The 18542-nt window shown below is 43.2% G+C and overlaps 1 non-coding gene across 1 annotated transcript; it reads left to right on the top strand.

Annotated features, from left to right (window-relative positions):
* Positions 1-14950: 14950 nt before the first annotated feature.
* LOC119927929 lies at positions 14951-15088 on the top strand. The gene has a single exon (XR_005450894.1). It is a non-coding gene; the product is annotated as a small nucleolar RNA SNORA7 (small nucleolar RNA).
* The last annotated feature ends 3454 nt before the right edge of the window (positions 15089-18542 follow it).

Below are 18542 nucleotides of genomic sequence, written 5' to 3'. Positions count from 1 at the left end.
ACATCCAGATGGAGATGTCCTGAAGGCAGGAGGAGATGCGAGCCTGGAGGGAGGGGGAGAGAGCAGGGGCAGAGATGTAGATTTGGGTGTCATCAGCGTAGAGATGATACTTGAAGCCGTGGGAGCGAATGACGTCACCAAGGGAGTAGATCGAGAACAGAAGGAGACCAAGAACTGAACCTTGAGGAACCCCTACAGTAAGGGGATGATTGATGGAGCCGAGATTTGAACCCATGACCTCTGACTCCCAAGCCTGTGCTCTTTCCACTGAGCCACGCTGCTGTGTGACTTTGGGCAAGTCACTTAACTCCTCTGTGCCTCAGTTACCTCATCTGCAAAATGGGGATTAAGACTGTGAGCTCCACGTGGGACAACCTGACCACCTTGTACCCTCCCCAGTGCTTAGAAAAGTGCTTTGCACATAGTAAATGCTTAACAAAAGCCATGGTTATTATTATTTTTTAAAAAAGTACATGTCTTGGAATTTAATTCTGAGAGCTCACAGCTCTACCTACCTATCCATCAAGAAACAGTGAAATGAGGGCTCTTAGTGTCTGATGGGTCATATCTATTCATATCTAGGGAAGCAGCATGGTATAGTGGATAGAGCACATGTCTAGGAGTCAGAAGATCGTGCGTTCTAAATCTGTATCCGCAACTTATCTGCTGTGTGACCTTAGGCAAATCACTTCACTTCTCTTGGCCTCGGTTATCTCATCCGTAAATTGGGGATCGAGACTGTGAACCCTACGTGGGACAGGGACTGTGTCCAACCCGAGTTGCTTGTATCCAGCCCAGTGCTTAGTACAGTGTCCGGCACGTAGTAAGCTTTTAACAAATGCTACAATTATCATTATTATCATTATCATTATTAATGACCAAGGTGTGGGTGAGATCAGACTCTTTCATAACTGTTCCTAAAAGGATAATACGCATTTAGGTCCCTTTCGCTCTCATAAGAAACAAAAAAAACAAAAATCCAAAATCCAAACCACGGAACAGATTCCAAGATTTCCCAGTGTTCACCTGGGATTTGCCTTGAGTATTGACTAGTTATCCCAAATACGACCACAGCTGTCAGGGTACATAATATAAAAACTGTGCTCTCTTGGCACAATCAACCCAATATCTCTCCAAACAGGCATTTTGGCTTTACTCCTATAGTACTTTTTCCTGATCGATTCTGTGTGGGGAATCCCTCCTCCCAGGGGGAGTATGAGACCTCAGGATATATTTAAGATTTCTGGAAAGTGGTGGGGGATGGAAGAAAGGGATACTAATATAGTCAATACGCCCTCCGCGATGTTCTGCATAATTCTTCCTATGAAGCCTACCAGGGGGATCTTGGTTCACTCAGGATTCTCAGGAGAATGAAAGCATTGATTGGACACCTGTTAAATACTAAGCACTGGACCGTAGTAAACAAGTGATTGGGAGAACCAAAAAGAAGCAAGGCACATTTTCCCGGCAACCAAGGACCTTAGAATTGAATGCATAAGCAGGAAAGTGAAATGTCCTGTTAATCTGATCTTCATCTTCAGCAACTAGTAATAATAATAATAATAATGATGATGGCATTTATTAAGTGCTTACTATGTGCAAATCAATCAATTGTATTTATTGAGTGCTTACTGTGTGCAAAGCACTGTTCTAAGCGCTGGGGAGGTTACAAGTAGATCAGGTTGTCCCACGGGGGGCTCACAGTCTTAATCTCCATTTTACAGTTGAGGGAACTGAGGCACAGAGAAGTTAAGTGACTTGCCCAAAGTCACACAGCTGACAATTGGCAGAGCTGGGATTTGAACCCCTGACCTCTGACTCCAAAGCCAGTGCTCTTTCCACTGAGCCACACTGCTTCTCTAGTAGACAGTTGGATTTCCAGGGTCATGATCCCCACCAATTCTCTTAACCATAACTGACTCCTCTCATTTCATTAATTAATTAATTCATTCAATCAATCATATTTATTGAGCACTTAGTGTGTGCAGAGCACTGTACTAAGCGCTTGGGAAGTACAAGTTGGCAACATATAGAGACGGTCCCTACCCAACAACAGGCTCACAGTCTAGAGGGGGGAGACGGACAACAAAACAAAACATGTGGATAACTGTCAAGCCATCAGAATAAATAGAAGTAAAGCTAGATGCACATCATTAACAAAATAAATAGAATAGTAAATATGTACAAGTAAAATCAATAGAGTAATAAATCTGTACAAACATATATACAGGTGCTGTGGGGAGGGGAAGGAGGTAGGGTTGGGGGGATGGGGAGGAGGAGAGGAAAGAGGGGGCTCAGTGTGGGAAGGCCTCCTGGAGGAGGTGAGCTCTCAGTAGGGCTTTGAAGGGAGGAAGAGAGCTAGCTTGGCGGATGTGTGGAGGGAGGGCATTCCTGGCCACGGGAAGGATGTGGGCCGGGGGTCGATGGCGGGACAGGCGAGAACGAGGCCCAGTGAGGAAGTTAGTGGCAGAGGAGTGGAGGGTGCGGGCTGGGCTGGAGAAGGAGAGAAGGGAGGTGAGGTAGGAGGCCGGACATTTGATACTCATCACGGATGGTGCAAAATAATTTTTACTCAGTCAGTCAATCATATTGTTTGAGTGCTCACTGTGTGCAGAGCACTGTCCTAAGTGCTGGGGACAATACAATATAACAATATCACAGATGCATTCCCTGACCACAGTGAGTTTACAGTCTATAAGGTCTGAGGGGATACATAGAAACAGTGGATTTTAACATAGATTTACTAAGGGCAGGATCCGTGGTTAATTCCCACCTGTGTTCTCTTTTCCAGTTCTTATTACGGTGCTCTACACACAGTAAGTTGCTTAAGTATTGTTACTACCGCTGCTAGGGGAAAAGGGGGTATGATCTGGAAGTTTAATGAAATGAAAAAAAAGAGAAATTGAGATAGCCTGGATTGTAATGTTAAAATTCATTGGGCTATTTGAAAGTGACAGATCCGGGAGATGCTGTGAGATGCTCAGTGTGAACAGTTTTCTAGAACAAAAATATGAATTAATAATAATTATAATAATTGTGGTATTGAAGCATTCACTATGGGCGAAGCACTGTACTAAAGCACTGGGGTAGAGACAAAATAATCAGATCACACACAGTCCCTGTCCCACACGGGCTCACAGTCTAAACAGAAGTGGATCAGGTGTTGAATCCCCATTTTACAGATGAGGTAACTGAGGCACAGAGAGGCGAGAAACAGTGCAACAAGGGCTCTAAGTGTCTGATGGTTCATATCTATTCATATTTAGGGAAGCAACATGGCACAGTGGATAGAACACATGTCTGGGAGTCAGAAGATCATGGGTTTTAAATCTGTATCTGCCACTTATCTGCTCTGTGACCTTAGGCAAATCGCTTCACTTCTCTGGGCCTCAGTTATCTCATCTGCAAGTTAAGGGGCTTGCTGGAGATCAGACAAGCAGGTACATGGTAGAGCTGGGATAAGAACAAAGGTCTTCTGTTTCAGACCTGTGGTCTTTCCAAAGAGTGAGAGATGCAAGTTAAATCAATTAACTAGGAGCTGTGGGAGAGGAGACAGGAAAACAAGAATTTCTGAAATATTCGGATATTGCCTAATATGATGCTTAGACCTCTTTCCACTAGGTCGTGCTAGTGGAGTGTTCTAGACTGATAAAGTGATTACTTCGTGTTCTTAGATATAAGCTTTTAGAGACACAAAGTGATTACAATGTCAATAATAGTGGTATTCGTTAAATATTATGTGTAAAGCACTCTACTAAGCACTGGGTAATATAGAGATTGGACACAGTCCCGGTCCTACATGGAACTCTAGTTCTTATGGAGAGGGAGAACATGTACCTGGTCATGGGTTCAAATCCCAGCTCTTCCAAATGTCAGCTGTGTGACTTCGGGCAAGCCACTTAACTTTTCTGTGCCTCAGTACCTCATCTGTAAAATGGGGATGAAGACTGTGAGCCCCACATGGGACAATGTGATCACCATGTATCCTCTCCAGCACTTAGAACAGTGCTTTGCACATAGTGAGAGCTTAACAAATTCATTCAATCATATTTATTGAGCACTTACTGTGTGCAGAGCACTGTACTAAGTGCTTGGGAAGTACAAGTTGGCAACATATAAAGACAGTCCCTACCCAACAGTGGGCTCATGGTCTAGAAGGGGGAGGCAGAAAACAAAGCAAAACATATTAACAAAATAAAATAAATAGAATAAATATGTACAAGTAAAATTGAGAGTAATAAATATGTACAGACATATATACATATATACAGGTGCTGTGGGGAGGGGAAGGAGGTAAGACCAGGGGGATGGGGAGGGGGAGGAAATGCCATCATCATCATGTTCCTTACCCTATTTTTACAGTGGATGAAAGTGAGACACAGATGAGTTCGAGTGACTTGCCCAGGGTCACACAGCGGAGAAGGTGAGGAGCTGGGATTCCAATAGAGATCTTCTGCCTCAGACCCATGGTTTTTCTAAGGAGTAAGAGACAGAAGCTAAATCAATTATCTAGGAGCTGTGGGAATGGGGACAGGAAAATATGAATTTCTGAAATTTTCAGATAATGCCTAAAAATGCCTAAAATGAGGCATATAAATTGGGGTCCAATTTCCTTACTAGAAAGTAGGAGAATTGATCAGGTTGTTGTCCCTAGCCCTCTGTTCCACCACTGTGATTGGTGGACATCCTAATGGGCATGGATTCCCCAAAAGTCAAACTATTGGAAGAAGGAGAAGCTTGAGGCCTGGATAATCCATATGCTGGATAATCAACCCCCAAATGACCAGGAGTTGGTTTTAATTCATATCTTCTCAGTTAAGCAGCTGCCGTTGCAATCCCAATTGCAATTCGGTGTAAAGTAGTCCTCTGAGACACATAATATCCTCTATTTAGGGTTGAGTAGTGCCTTTGACAAATTTTACAGCTCCTTCCTGTGGGGAGTTTTTCATAAGGAATGGATTTTTCAATGCTTGGGGCTTTAGTTCTTCCTGAACGCTGACTTTACATCAGCTCTCGAGGGGCGCTGCCCGCGACACTGTAGTGGGAGACCAAGAAATATGGGACTGTTCAAGAGAGGAATGTTATATTCATCTACACTGATAATCTAGCTACACTGCTTTCTTCAGGCCAATAACAAAAACTGGTTGGTTGTTGTATTGTAGTCTCCTAAGCACTTTGTTCAGTGCTCTGCTTGCACAAAGTGCTCAATAAATACGATTGCAAGAATGAATGAATGGTTTATTTATTCATTAAACAATCAGTGGTATTTATTAGCACTGTACTGAGTACTTGTCCAGCTCAGATGTACAGTGAGCTTACGGTCTAGAGCGGAATCAATCAGTGGTATTTATTGACCCCTTATTGTGTGCACAGCACTGGACTAAGAGCTTGGGAAAGCACGGAACAGTTGGATCATACAGTTCCTACCCTCCAGAATCTTACGATCAAACAACGTAGACTCATACTAAAAAAAATGACAGTTTAGGCTTGTCTTTGGCTACATGGGACACCAAGAAAGAGAAAGAGTCTTAGGAGTTTTTCCTCCCCTTAGTAATTCCTGGAATTACTATTCCCAGATTCCTTCGAGGGACATAATTTTTAATAATGATGATCATAAGAATAAGAATCTGAATAAGTATATGAGTAATAATAGTATTATGGGAGCATGTGCTACGAGCCAAGCACCGTATCTAGAACGAAAGTTTATTGTGGTCAGGGAACGCTTCTATAAACTCTGTTGTACTCTCCCAAACAATTAGTAGCTCTCTCTGCACAGTAAGTGCTCAATAAATACCATTGATTGATTGATTGTGGTAAGTACTGGAGCAAATGCCATATAATCAGCTCTGATATTGTCACTGTCCCACATGAGGTCCATAGTCAAAATAAGGGTGAGGAGTATTTAATTCCCATTTTACAGATGAGGAAAGTGAGGCACAGAGACTTATTACATAAATTCAAGGTCTTCCAGCAGGCAATTGACTATTCTTCTCCCCTCTTCTTATGGCTTCTCTTCACCATATCAGTGGATCCACTTGTCAGGGCCAACTTTGACATTGGGATGGCTACTGCTATTGAGAAAGCAAAAACTTCGTAAGTCTTTCCTGGGTTCTAAACCCAGTTCTGCCACTTATCCACACTGTGACCTTGGGCAAGTTAGTGAACTTCTCTGTGCCTTAATATCCTCATCTGTAAAACAATGGTTTTGACTGTGAGCCTTACGTGGGACATAGACTGTGTCCAACCTGACGATCTTGTATCTACTCCAGTGCTTAGAACAGCAAACAGCAAGCAGCATGGCTCAGTGGAAAGAGTACGGGCTTTGGAGTCAGAGGTCAGGGGTTCAAATCCTGGCTCCGCCACTTGTCATCTTTGTGACTTTGGGCAAGTCAATTAACTTCTCTGTGCCTCAGTTCTCTCATCTGTAAAATGGGGATTAAGACTGTGAGCCCCCCGTGGGACAACCTGATCACCTTGTAATCTCTCCAGCGCTTAGAACAGTGCTTTACACATAGTAAGCACTTAATAAATGCCATTATTATTATTATTATTATTATTATTATTATTATTAAACATGTAGCATGACAAAATTAGGGAAACTAGGATTGTAAGCACCTTGAAGGTAGGAATTGTGTCTATCTCTTTTATATTTTACTCTCCCAAGTGCCTATTATAGTTCTCTGGACACAGCACTCATAAGTACTTTGGATTGACAACTTTTTTGTGTACATAATGTGGCTGAGACTGTAGGTACCTCATTACACTTTTCAGACACACACACACACGCCCCATGAACTTCACCACCATCAGTGGTGATTTCTTCTGTTACGAAGGACCATTCTGTATTCTTCAATATACCACATACGCTGAGCCTGAACAGACCAGTGTTGGCGAAAGAATGCCGGAGAATTTTAGCCAAACACATGTTGAGAACTTTAGTTAGAGCTGAATACATTTACAGATATGGGTTCTTGTCAGTCCGTAGTTTCATCTTTTAATATGAAGGGCAGCAAGCCTTATTTTCACAATGAAAAATGACCTCATGCTTTCCAGACTTTTTTTTTTATCATTGTCCTCCACATGGTTAATGCCAAATTAAGGAATTAAATATTTTCATCATAGTTCGTGTTTAGCAACCCAATCACGTTTGTGATCCAGCTTCTTAAATCCTAGTGGCGTCCCTCAACGTAGAGTAGCATCTAAAGAATAACTAAGGCCATTGAACAGCTACTGGAAATCAGGAAAGCACTTAGAGCAGTTAATGTGATCATGGCAATTAACTCTGAATGCTAAGTGCCAATTCCAGAGTCTGAAATTCTGATTCCCCTCAAAATCCTTTTTCTCAGAGTTCAAGCATTGCACTCATCTCTCAAGATGGTGTTTCCCGAAAAATTAAGAATTAAGAGGTTAAAAACTAAGAAAACAGTAGCTAAAGGGGGAAAAAAATGTTCTCCCATCAGGCCAATTGATTTTAAGGGCAGGGTCACTGAATGTAGCATTATTTCTGCTGGTCATGTTTCTTTCCTACAGAAGCTCCAAAGTAAGCTAACTGTGTAAGCAGGATTGAAATACACAACCCCCTTGTGACTGGAAGCAGTAAAGCATTCTCCACTTGTGGTTTTCTTCAAATGAGCCTGCATGGAATATGTGTTTGAAAACAGTGAAACTCTTTATTAATCAAGTACTTCACTAGCCTTGCCAGCATAAAGTTTCATTTATGTCAGAACTCCCTTAAAAATGGTTTTGGAGTGGTGGCTTAAACACAGACACTTCAACAGAAGAAATATTTTTGGAATTGTAAATAGAATAATTGGAACAAATATTTGAGTCATTTGGAAAGCGGGATTCTACGACAAGCCACATATTGTGTTGTTTTCGTTGCCCACTTGATTGGGCCAACACACTGGTAGACTACTAAGCCGAAACAGAAGCAATTTCCACCTGGGTCGATGTAACTCACCAAGATATTAGACGGCCCGAAGCCGCTGGAATGCAGATTTGGAGAAATACAGTGACCGAGGAGAGAATGTGTTTGCCTCTCTAATGAATCACATCACAATAAAATCTATTTAGGCCTCAGTTCCTAAACACAAACCTTAACAGGCCATGCTCTGGGGCAGCAGAAGTAGGAAGGTGGAAATGTCCCTGTCAGCAGTCTCCTCTTCAAAAGCCAAGGGTCGTTAGAGACCGACACACACGGCCCCTCTTGATGCTGTAGCATCGACAGGACTCTTGTGGAAAAACTTTCTCTCTGGGATGTTGATTGACAAGGAGACTGTGCTTCTGGGGCAGGTATGGCTGATGCTCACTTCAACGGAGGCTGAGGAGTTTGTTGTTGATTCCCCGCACTGAATGCTTCACATGGGGAGCATGCCGGAATAGTCTTTCTTAGGATGCTTGTTTTAGGTGCTCCTTCTGAATCAATCTGGGAACAAATACGGTGATGACATTAACGCCGCCATGGTAGGTAACACCTCCAGGAAACTGCCAGAGGAATAGTTGGGGGCTGTGGAGAGGAATGTGCTCTTTAGCAGAGTCACAGGCTAAGACTTATTTTAGGAAATGAATATGCCTTTTATTCCATCATCACGTACTTTTCCTGCCCCCTCAAATACATGGTGTCTCCACATCTCTTCATAGTTAATAAGGATGATGATGGTAATATTAATAACAATAATAATAATAACGGTATTTGTTAAGACAAGCAAATCGGGTTGGTCATAATCCCTGTCCCACGTAGGGCTAACAGTCTCAATCCCCACAGAGAAGCAGTGTGGCTGAGTGGAAAGAGCAAGGGCTTTGGAGTCAGAGGTCATGGGTTCAAATCCCAGCTCTGCCAACTGTCAGCTATGTGACTTTGGGCAAGTCACTTAACTTCTCTGAGCCTCAGTTACCTCATCTGTAAAATGGGGATTCATTCATTCATTCAATAGTATTTATTGAGCGCTTACTGTGTGCAGAGCACTGTACTAAGCGCTTGGGAAGTACAAGTTGGCAACATATAGAGACGGTCCCTACCCAACAGTGGGCTCACAGTCTAGAAGGGGTTAAAACTGTGAGCCCCCCGTGGGAAAACCTGATCACTTTGTAACATCCCCAGTGCTTAAAGCAGTGCTTTACACATAGTAAGCGCTTAACAAATACCAAAATTATTATTATTATTATTATTATTATTATTTTATTATTATTATATCCAGGACAGGAAACAAATAGATGATGAGACATGTTAAGAACACCCTTTCCTGGTATATACCAAATTAGCACAGTTGGAGTAGTTATGGCGTGGTCTTATGGAAAGAGAATGGGCCTGGGACTCAGAGGACCTGGGTTCATATCCCGGCTCCACCATTTGCCTGCTGTGTGACCTTGGGCAAGTCACTTCACTTCTGTGTGCCTCAGCTTTCTTGTCTGTAAAATGAGGATTAAGACCGTGAGCCCCATGTAGGGCAGGGACTGTCCATCCCGATTATCTTGTACTAATGATAATTGTGGTATTTGTTAAGCACTTACTATGTGCCAGGCACTGTACTAAGCGGTGGGGTGGATACAAGCTAATCAGATTGAACACAGTCCTTGTCCCACAGTGGGGCTCACAGTCTTAATCCTTGCTTTACAGACGAGAAAGCTGAGGCACACAGAAGTGAAGTGTCTTGCCCAAGGTCACTCAGAAAAGTGGCAGAGGCAGGATTGGAACCCATGCCTTTCTGAGTCCCAAGCCCGTGCTTTATCCACTCTGCCATGCTGCTTAATACAGTGCTTGGCATGTGCTAAGTGCTTAACAAATACCATTATTATGATTATGATTATTAAGTGATTACTATGGCCCTACACTGCTGTTTCAAGAGAATCAGATCACACAGTCTAGAGTCTCCATGGGGTTTTCAGTCCAAGAGGTAGGTAAACAGGTATCTTATTCCCTTACAGGTGAGGAACTTGAGCATAGGGAAGTTAAATGACTTGACCAAGGTCTCAAAATAAGTAAGAGGCAGAGAGAATTCTAGTCTCCTAACACAGGCCTCACGGTCTTTGCACTAAACCACACCACCTCTGTCTTTCTAACTTCTGTTACAATCTTATTTTTTTTTAAACAGTGCAACACTTAAAAAAATCTAATTTTTTCCCAATAGGATGTTGGAAGTGATTTTCATTAAAATTGTCAAAAAACAGGACTCTTTAAAACCAGAGTTACCCTCTGTTTTAACACTCTTTTGGTGGAGATGTGATTTTCAGTAGGGCTTCAAAGGTGGGGAGGGAGGTGGTTTTTCAGATATAAAGGAGGAAGGATTTTCAGGACAGAGAGAGGATGTGAACAAGGGTTTGGTGGTGAGATAGACTAGATCGGGGTAGAGTGAGTAGTTTGATATTGGAAGCGTGAAGTGTGTGGGCTGGTTTATAATATGTCAGTGAGTTAAGGAAGGAGAGGAAGAGCTGATTAAGTGCCTTTAAGCCTCCTCAGACTTCTACAAGCTTCTGCTCTGCCTCTTCACCTCTAACTCTGAAAGTCCCTCAAAGCTCATTTCTGGTCCCCTTCTAGTCGTATACACCTACTGCCTTGGAGAACTCATCCATTCCCATGGTTTCAACTAAAATCTAGATGTTAATTTCCAAATCTATCTCTCCAGCCCATACCTCTCTCCTCCTCTGCAGTCACGCATCACCTCCTGCCTTCAGGACACATCCGCTTGGATGTCCCATTGATGCCTCACACTATTCACATCCGAAACAGAATTCCAAGTCTTCCCGCCCAAACCTCCCTCATCTTTCCCATCTCTGTAGATGACACTCCTATTCTCCCTGTCTCACAAGCCTGTAACTTTGGCATTATCCTTGTCATCTCTCCCGTTCAACCCATATATTCAATGTGTAACCAAATCCTGTTGCGGCTACCTCCACCACGTTGCTAAAAAAAGCACCTTTTTCTTTCCAGCCCAACTGCTACCATGACGGTCTGAGCACTTATCCTCTCCTGCCTTGACTAGTGCATCAGCTCCCTCTTTGATCTCCTTGCCAAGCTGTCTGTCCCCATTCTAATTTTTACTTCACTCTGATGCCCCAATCATTTTTCTACAAATGTGTTCAGGCCAATCTCCCTGGTTGTCCATCCACCTCCACAACAAATAGAAACTCCTTGTCATCAGTTTTAAACACTCAATCATTACTCCCCATTTTACCTAACCTTGCTGACTTCCCACAACACCCCAGCCAGAACATTTCACTCCTCTAACATCAACCCATTCATAGTTCCCTCTCTTCTATCCCATCACGGACCCTTACCCACATCCTCCCTTTTTCCTGAAACTCCCTTCCCCTTCATATTTGACAGAGCACCTCTCTTCCCAAACTACAAAGTTTGATGGAAATCACATCTCCTCTAAGAAGGCTTCTCCAACTAACTTTCATCTCCCCTACTCACTCTCCTTTCTGGTTGCCTATGCACTTGGATCTTTATCCTTAAAGCACTTGATATTCCTACCATCCTCAGGTCCGGAACACATATATAATCCCCTACTTTACTGATATCAGTTTCTGTCTCCCCTTTTAGACTCTATTCTCCCTGTGGGAAGGGAACCTGTCTGTTTATTGTACTGTACTTCAAGAGCTTGGCACTGTGCGCCAGGCACAGCAAATGCTCAATCAACATCATTGATGACAGATTGATAAGAAGTTTCTGTTTGATATGAAGGACAACCCCTGGAAGCTTTGGAGGAGAAATATGATCCAGGCAGCAGAGTGATGTAAGGATTGGCCTTGGTAAAGACAGGAGGCAGGGAATTCAGCGAGGAGTCCGATGCAATAGTTAAGTCATGATATATGTGCTTGGGTCATTGAGCCCATTGTTGGGTAGGGACTGTCTCTATATGTTGCCAACTTGTACTTCCCAAGCGCTTAGTACAGTACTCTGCACACAGTAAGCGCTCAATCAATATGATTGAATGAATGAATAAGTGAATCAGGGTGGTGGCAGTCTGCTTGGAAAGGAAAGACCAGATACTAGAGCTGTTGTGATGGTAATACTGACAGAATTTAGTGAAGGACTGAATGTGATAAAGGGAGGATTGTGGTGCTACATGTAGTGATGGGAAAGTCATAGGGAGGACAGGGTTTGGGTGGGAAGATGAGGAGTTCTGTTTCAGACATATTTAGATTTAGGTGCTGGAGGAGCATCCCGGTAGAGATGATCTGAAGGCAGGAGGAAATGGAAAACTACAGAGAGGGAGAAAGATCAGGGCGGGAGAGTTAGATTTGGTAGTTGAAGCGATGAAAGTGAATGAGTTCTCCAAAGGAGTGAGGGAACCTGGAGAATAGAAGAAGACCCAGAACTGAACCCTGAGGGACTCCTAAAAGTTAGAAGATGGGAGGCAGAAGAGGAGACAGCAAGAGACTGAGAAGGAGCAGTCAGAGAGATAGGAGGAAAGCCAGGGGAGGATATTGCCAGTGAAGCCAAGGTGGGATAATCTTTCTAGGAGAAAGGGGTGGTCCACAGTGTTGGAAGGTAGCCGAGAAGTCAAGGAGCAATAGGATGGAGTAGAGGGTGTTGAAATAACACTATTGAATTATAACATCAATATTTCTTACAGCTCTCTTTCTCTTTGATATAATCAATCAGTGGTATTTACTGAGTGATTACTTCATGCAGAACACTGTATTAAGCAATTGGATGAGAATAATATCTCATCACCGACTTCTCACCCACATTCTGCCTCTGGTCTGGAACACTCTACCTTTTCATGTCTGACAGACAATTACACTCCCCACCTTAAAAGCTTTATTGAAGGCAAACCTCTTCCAAAAAGCCTTCCTGATTATGCCTTCATTTCTTCTCTTCCCACTCCCTTCTGCATCTCCCTGAATTGCTCTCTTTATTAACCACTCCCAACCAGGTCCACAGAACTTACTCAATTTATTTATATCAATATCTGTCACCCCCTCTTTATTATAAGCTTCTTATGGGCAGGGAATATTTCTGTTATATTGTTGTATAGTACTTTTCCAAATACTTAGTAAAGTGCTCTGTGACCAGTAAGTACTCAATAACTGTACTGATTGATTGATTATATAATACAGCTGGTAGATACAATCTATGTCATCAAGGAACTTACTGATAATACTGTAAAGTCTATAATCTGCTGCTTCCCTTATTTACAATTCCTTGTAATGTCTATTAGATTGAAAGCTCCTTGAGGACAGGTGTCGTTTATTGTACACTCCAGAACACATATTACAATGCTCTGCATATAGTACATTATCAATAAATGCCTTTAATTGATTGACTGATTCGCAGGCTTCAATTTCCCTTTCTCTCACCCTCTCCCTTTGAAATATGACTGGCTTGAATAGTATGATTATAGCCTGTTCCATTTCAGCATTTCTTAGAGGCAGTTCCATTTATCATAGATAATAATAATTACTATGGTATTTGCTAAATGCTTACTGGGTGCCAGGCACTTGACTAAGTACTGGGTTGGACACAGTCCTTTGTCCCACATGAGGCTCACAGTCTCAATCCCCATTTTATAGATGAGGAAACTGAGGCACAGAGAAATGACATGTCCAAGGTCACACAGCAGACAAGTGGTGAAGCTGGGATTGGAACTCAAGACCTTCTGACTTCCATGCCCATGCTCTATCCACTATGCAATGCTGATATTCATGCTGGTAGAAAGTGTCAGGTCTCTCACTTGGTAGCCCAGGGTACCATTTTGTTGAATAGGATGACTGCACTGAAGTTAAATACCCGGTAGTTACCTCTGCATGCATGAAATAGTTGAATTCAAAATATTTTTTCATACATATTTGGTTTGTTAATTGACCTCATATCTATTTTGTTTGTGTCCATTTTTTAGTCAAACTTTGGATCTTGCCAATGCATTAATGAATATATTTAGGACCTTTTATGGGTAGATCTAAACACTTGGAAATAGAAGACATCCTCCCTGCCATCTTTTCTCGTCTTATACTGTCAAGTCGTCTCCGACTCTTAGTGACGCCATGGACACATCTCTCCCAGAATGCCCCACCTCCATCTACAATTGTTCTGGCAGTGAATCCATAGAGTTTTTTCTTGGTAAAGATATGGAATGGTTTACCATTGCCTCTTTCCATGCAGTAAACTTGAGTCTCCACCCTCGACTCTCTCCCATGCTGCCGCTGCCCAGCACAGGTGGGTTTTGACTTCTGCCTGCCACTCACTAACCGCTGCCCAAACTAGGAATGGAATGAGTATGCCTCTGCTCGACTCTTCCTCCCATAGTCGAGACTGATAGAGGACTGGAAACTCTCCAGGGTCGACCCTGAGAGGCAGCATGGCTTAGTGAGCAGTGTGGCTTAGTGGAAAGAGCCCGGGCTTGGGAGTCAGAGGTATTGGGTTCTAATCCCAGCTCAGCCACTTATCAGCTGTGTGACTTTGGGCAAATCACTTAACTTCTCTGTGTCTCCGTTACCTCATCTGTAAAATGGGGATTAAGACTGTGAGCCCCACGTGGGACAACCTGATTACCTTGTATCTACCCCGGCGTTTAGAACAGTGCTTGGCACATAGTAAGCACTTAACAAATACTATTGTTATTACTATTATCAGGATCTTATATTCCTAGAGTTAGAGCACTTAACCACCTAGCCCATTCCTACCTCAACTCACTACTCTCCTACTTCAAACCAGCAGAAACTTTACTCCTTCTCACTGTAACTCGATCTCGTCTATCTCGTCAATGATCCTACGCCCAAGTTCTGCCTCTGGCCTGGAACACTCTCCTTCCTCAAATCTGACAGACAATTATTCTCCCCAGTTTCAAAGCCTTATTGAAGGTACATCTTCTCCAATAGTCCTTCCCTGACTAAGCCCTCCTTTCCTCTTCTCCTACTCCCTCTGTTTTGCCCTGACTTGCTACCTTTAATCATCCCCATCCCAGCCCCACAGCACTTATTTACATATCTGTAATTTATTTATTTCCCCCTCTCAGAGTCACACCTGGGGAGTTTCCAGTCCTCTACCAGTTTTGGCTATGGGAGGGAGAGTCAAGCAGAGGCCTATCCATTCCATTCCTAGTTTGGCTAGCGGCTAGGAAGTGGAAGGGAATCTGCTACAAGTCAAAACTCGTTCATGCTGGGCAGCAGCGACAAGGGAGCACGTCGAGGGTGAAGATTCAAATTTACTGCTTGGAAGGTGTCAATGGTAAACCACCAAGAAATCTCTACGGATACATTACCAGAACTATTGCAGATGGATAGCGGGGTGTTCTGGGAGAGATGTGTTTGTGGTGTTGCTAAGGTTCGGGAATGACTTGACGGCATAAGACAAGACAAGAATGTATTTATTTCTATCAAAGTCTGTCTCCCCCTCTGGACTGTAAGCTCACTGTGGCCAGAGAATGTGTCTGTTTCTTGTTATAGTGCACTCTCCTAAGCACTTAGAGAGTAAGTGCTCAATAAATAGGACTGAATTAATGAGTGAATGGACCTAAAAATAATCTTGAGAAGAGAGGTATAAGGTGAATCTCTCTATGACAGTGCTTAAGTCAAAGGGTTACTGAGATATTTATACGTGTGGCAGGTGGTTGGAAGAGGAAAGTGCATGTTGAAGTGCTGAAGTGAAGTCGGTGAACTATAACCTGGAGAGACCAAAAAAGTCTGTCAATTTGAATATCATCCACATATCCGAGGGACCAGAGCCAGTTTTCTGTACTCTCCAAAGTGAAGTCTGGCAACTCTCGGTGTTTGGGCTGACACAGTTGAGTGATTTGCATAGAGAAACCTATAAATTTGGGTTTATGGTGGCAGTGGGAAACACTCTGAAGGGCTTGCCACTTTTGTACCAATGCTTCCTTTCTACCCTCTACCTTGCACCTTAGTGTGGGAAAGGAATGCTTCATTCATTCATTCAATCGTATTTATTGAGAGCTCACTGTACTAAACAGTATAGAGTTTATCAACACTGGAGAAAGCCCTTTCATTCATTTATTAATTCATTCAGTCATATTTATTAAGCACATACTGTGCGCAGAGCACTGTATGAAGCACTTGGGAAGTACGATTCAGAAACAGAGACAATCCCTGCCCACAATGGGCTCACCCACAGCACTTGTGTATATTTGTATGTATTTATCAACTCCAACTCTCTCCTCGATCCCCTTCAATCTGGCTTCCTTCCCCTACACTCCACCGAAACTGCCCTCTCAAAGATCACCAATCACCTCCTTCTTGCCAAATCCAATGGATCCTACTCTATCCTAATCCTCCTTGACCTCTCAGCTGCCTTTGACACTGTGGATCACCCCCATCCCCTCAACATGCTATCCAACCTTAGTTTCACAGACTCTGTCCTCCCCGGTTCTCCTCTTATCTCTCTGGCCATTCATTCTCAGTCCCCTTCTCAGGCTCCTCCTCCCACTCCCAACCCCTTACTGTAGGGGTTCCTCAGGGGTCAGTTCTTTGTCCCTTTTGTTCTCCATCTACACTCACTCCCTTGGTGAACTCATTCACTCCTACGGCCTCAACTATTATCTCTATACTGATAATACCCAAATCTACATCTCCATCCCTGTTCTCTCCCCCTCCCTCCAGGCTCGTATCTCCTCCTGCCTTAAGGACTTCTCCATCTGGATGTCTGCCCACCATCTAAAATGCAACATGTCAAGACTGAGCTTCTTATCTTCCCTCCCAAACCCTGTCCTCTCCCTGAGTTTCCCATCACTGTGGACAGCACTACCATCCTTCCCATCTCACAGGCCCACTCTCTCTGCTCTTTCATTCAACCTACACATCCAGTACATCACAAAAACCTGCCGGTCTCACCTCCACAACATCACCAAGATCTGCCCTTTCCTCTCCATCCAAGCAGCTACGTTGCTGATTCAATCTGTCATCCTATCCCGACTGGATTACTGCATCAGCCTCCTCTCTGATCTCCCATCCTCCTGTCTCTCCCCGCTTCAGTCTATACTTCACTCTGCTGCCCAGATTATCTTTCTACAGAAACATTCTGGGCATGTCACTCCCCTCCTCAAAAATCTCCAGTGGTTGCCTATCAACCTTCTAATCAGTATAAAACTCCTCACTCTTGGCTTCAAGGCTGTCCATCAACTCGCCCTCTCCTACCTCACCTCCCTTCTCCAGCCCAGCCTACACCATCTGGTCCTCTGCCACTAACCTCCTCACTGTGCCTCATTCTCATCTGTCCCTCGTTCTCACCTGTCCCACTGTAGACCCCCAGCCCACGTCTTACCTCTGGCTTGGAATGCCCTCCCTCCACACAACTGCCAAACTAGCTCTCTTCTTCCCTTCAAAGCCCTACTGAGAGCTTACTTCCTCCAAGAGGCCTTCCCAGATTGAGCCCCCCCTTTTCTTCTCCTCTTAATAATAATGATAATAATAATAATAATGATGGCATTTATTAAGCACTTACCATGTGGAAAGCACTGTTCTAAGCACTGGGGAGGTTACAAGGTGATCAGGTTGTCCCATGGGAGGTTTACAGTCTTAATCCCCATTTTACAGATGAGGAAACTAAGGTCCAGAGAAGTTAAAAGTGACTTGTCCGAAGTCTCACAGCTGAAAATTGGCAGAGCCGGGATTTGAACCCATGACCTCTGACTCCAAAGCCCGTGCTCTTTTCCACTGAGCCACACTGCTTCTCTTCCTCCTCCCCTCCCCATTGCCCTTCCTCCCTCCCTCTGCTCTACCCCCTTCCCCTCCCCAAAGCACTTGTATATATTTGTACATATTTATGACTCTATTTATTTTATTAATGATGTTTATATAGCTATAATTCTATTTATTCTGATGGTATTGATGCCTGTCTACTTGTTTTGTTTTGTTGTCTGTCTCCTCCTTCTAGACTGTGAGCCCGTTGTTGGTAGGGACCGTCTCTATCTGTGGCCAAATTTTATTTTCCAATTACTTAGCACAGTGCTCTACACACAGTAAGTGCTCAATAAATATGATTGAATGAATGAATGAATAGAAGGGGGTAGACAGACTTCAAAATAAGTAAACAGGCAACAGGAGCATCATTACAAATAAATAGAATTAGAGATATACACACATCATTAATTAAAATAAATAGAATTATATTTACAAATATGTATTCACTAAGGTGAAGAAAGACTCTAAGCTCCTGGGCAGGGAATATATCTATTTTGTTATTCTACTCTCCCAAGTGCTTAGTTCAGTGCCTTGCACACAATAAATTCTCAATAAAAATGGTTAAATGAATGAATGAATCCTTACACTCTGCCCCTATCCTTAATCTGTTTTAATGTCTGCCTCCCCTGTAGGCGGTAAACTCCTAGTGGGCAGGGATAATTTCTATCAACTCTGTTGTATTGTACTTTCCCAAGTGCTTAGTATAGTGCTCTGTACACAGTAAGCACTCAATAAATACCAATGATTGATTTTTCAGGCTTTCTTTCCCTGGACAACAAGATCTCTGAGTCCCACTATCAAGTCCGAAAAGGCCAGCAGAAGTATGGCCTGGGGTCTCACCTTCCTGAAAGACCACCTTCTATCACCCAGGACAATTTCTGTTCTCCCAGGTTGCCTCCGAT

This window comes from Tachyglossus aculeatus, chromosome 4 (genome assembly GCF_015852505.1).
Source record: "Tachyglossus aculeatus isolate mTacAcu1 chromosome 4, mTacAcu1.pri, whole genome shotgun sequence".
Lineage (NCBI taxonomy): Eukaryota > Metazoa > Chordata > Mammalia > Monotremata > Tachyglossidae > Tachyglossus > Tachyglossus aculeatus.
This window is presented reverse-complemented; position numbering and strand designations above follow the sequence as displayed.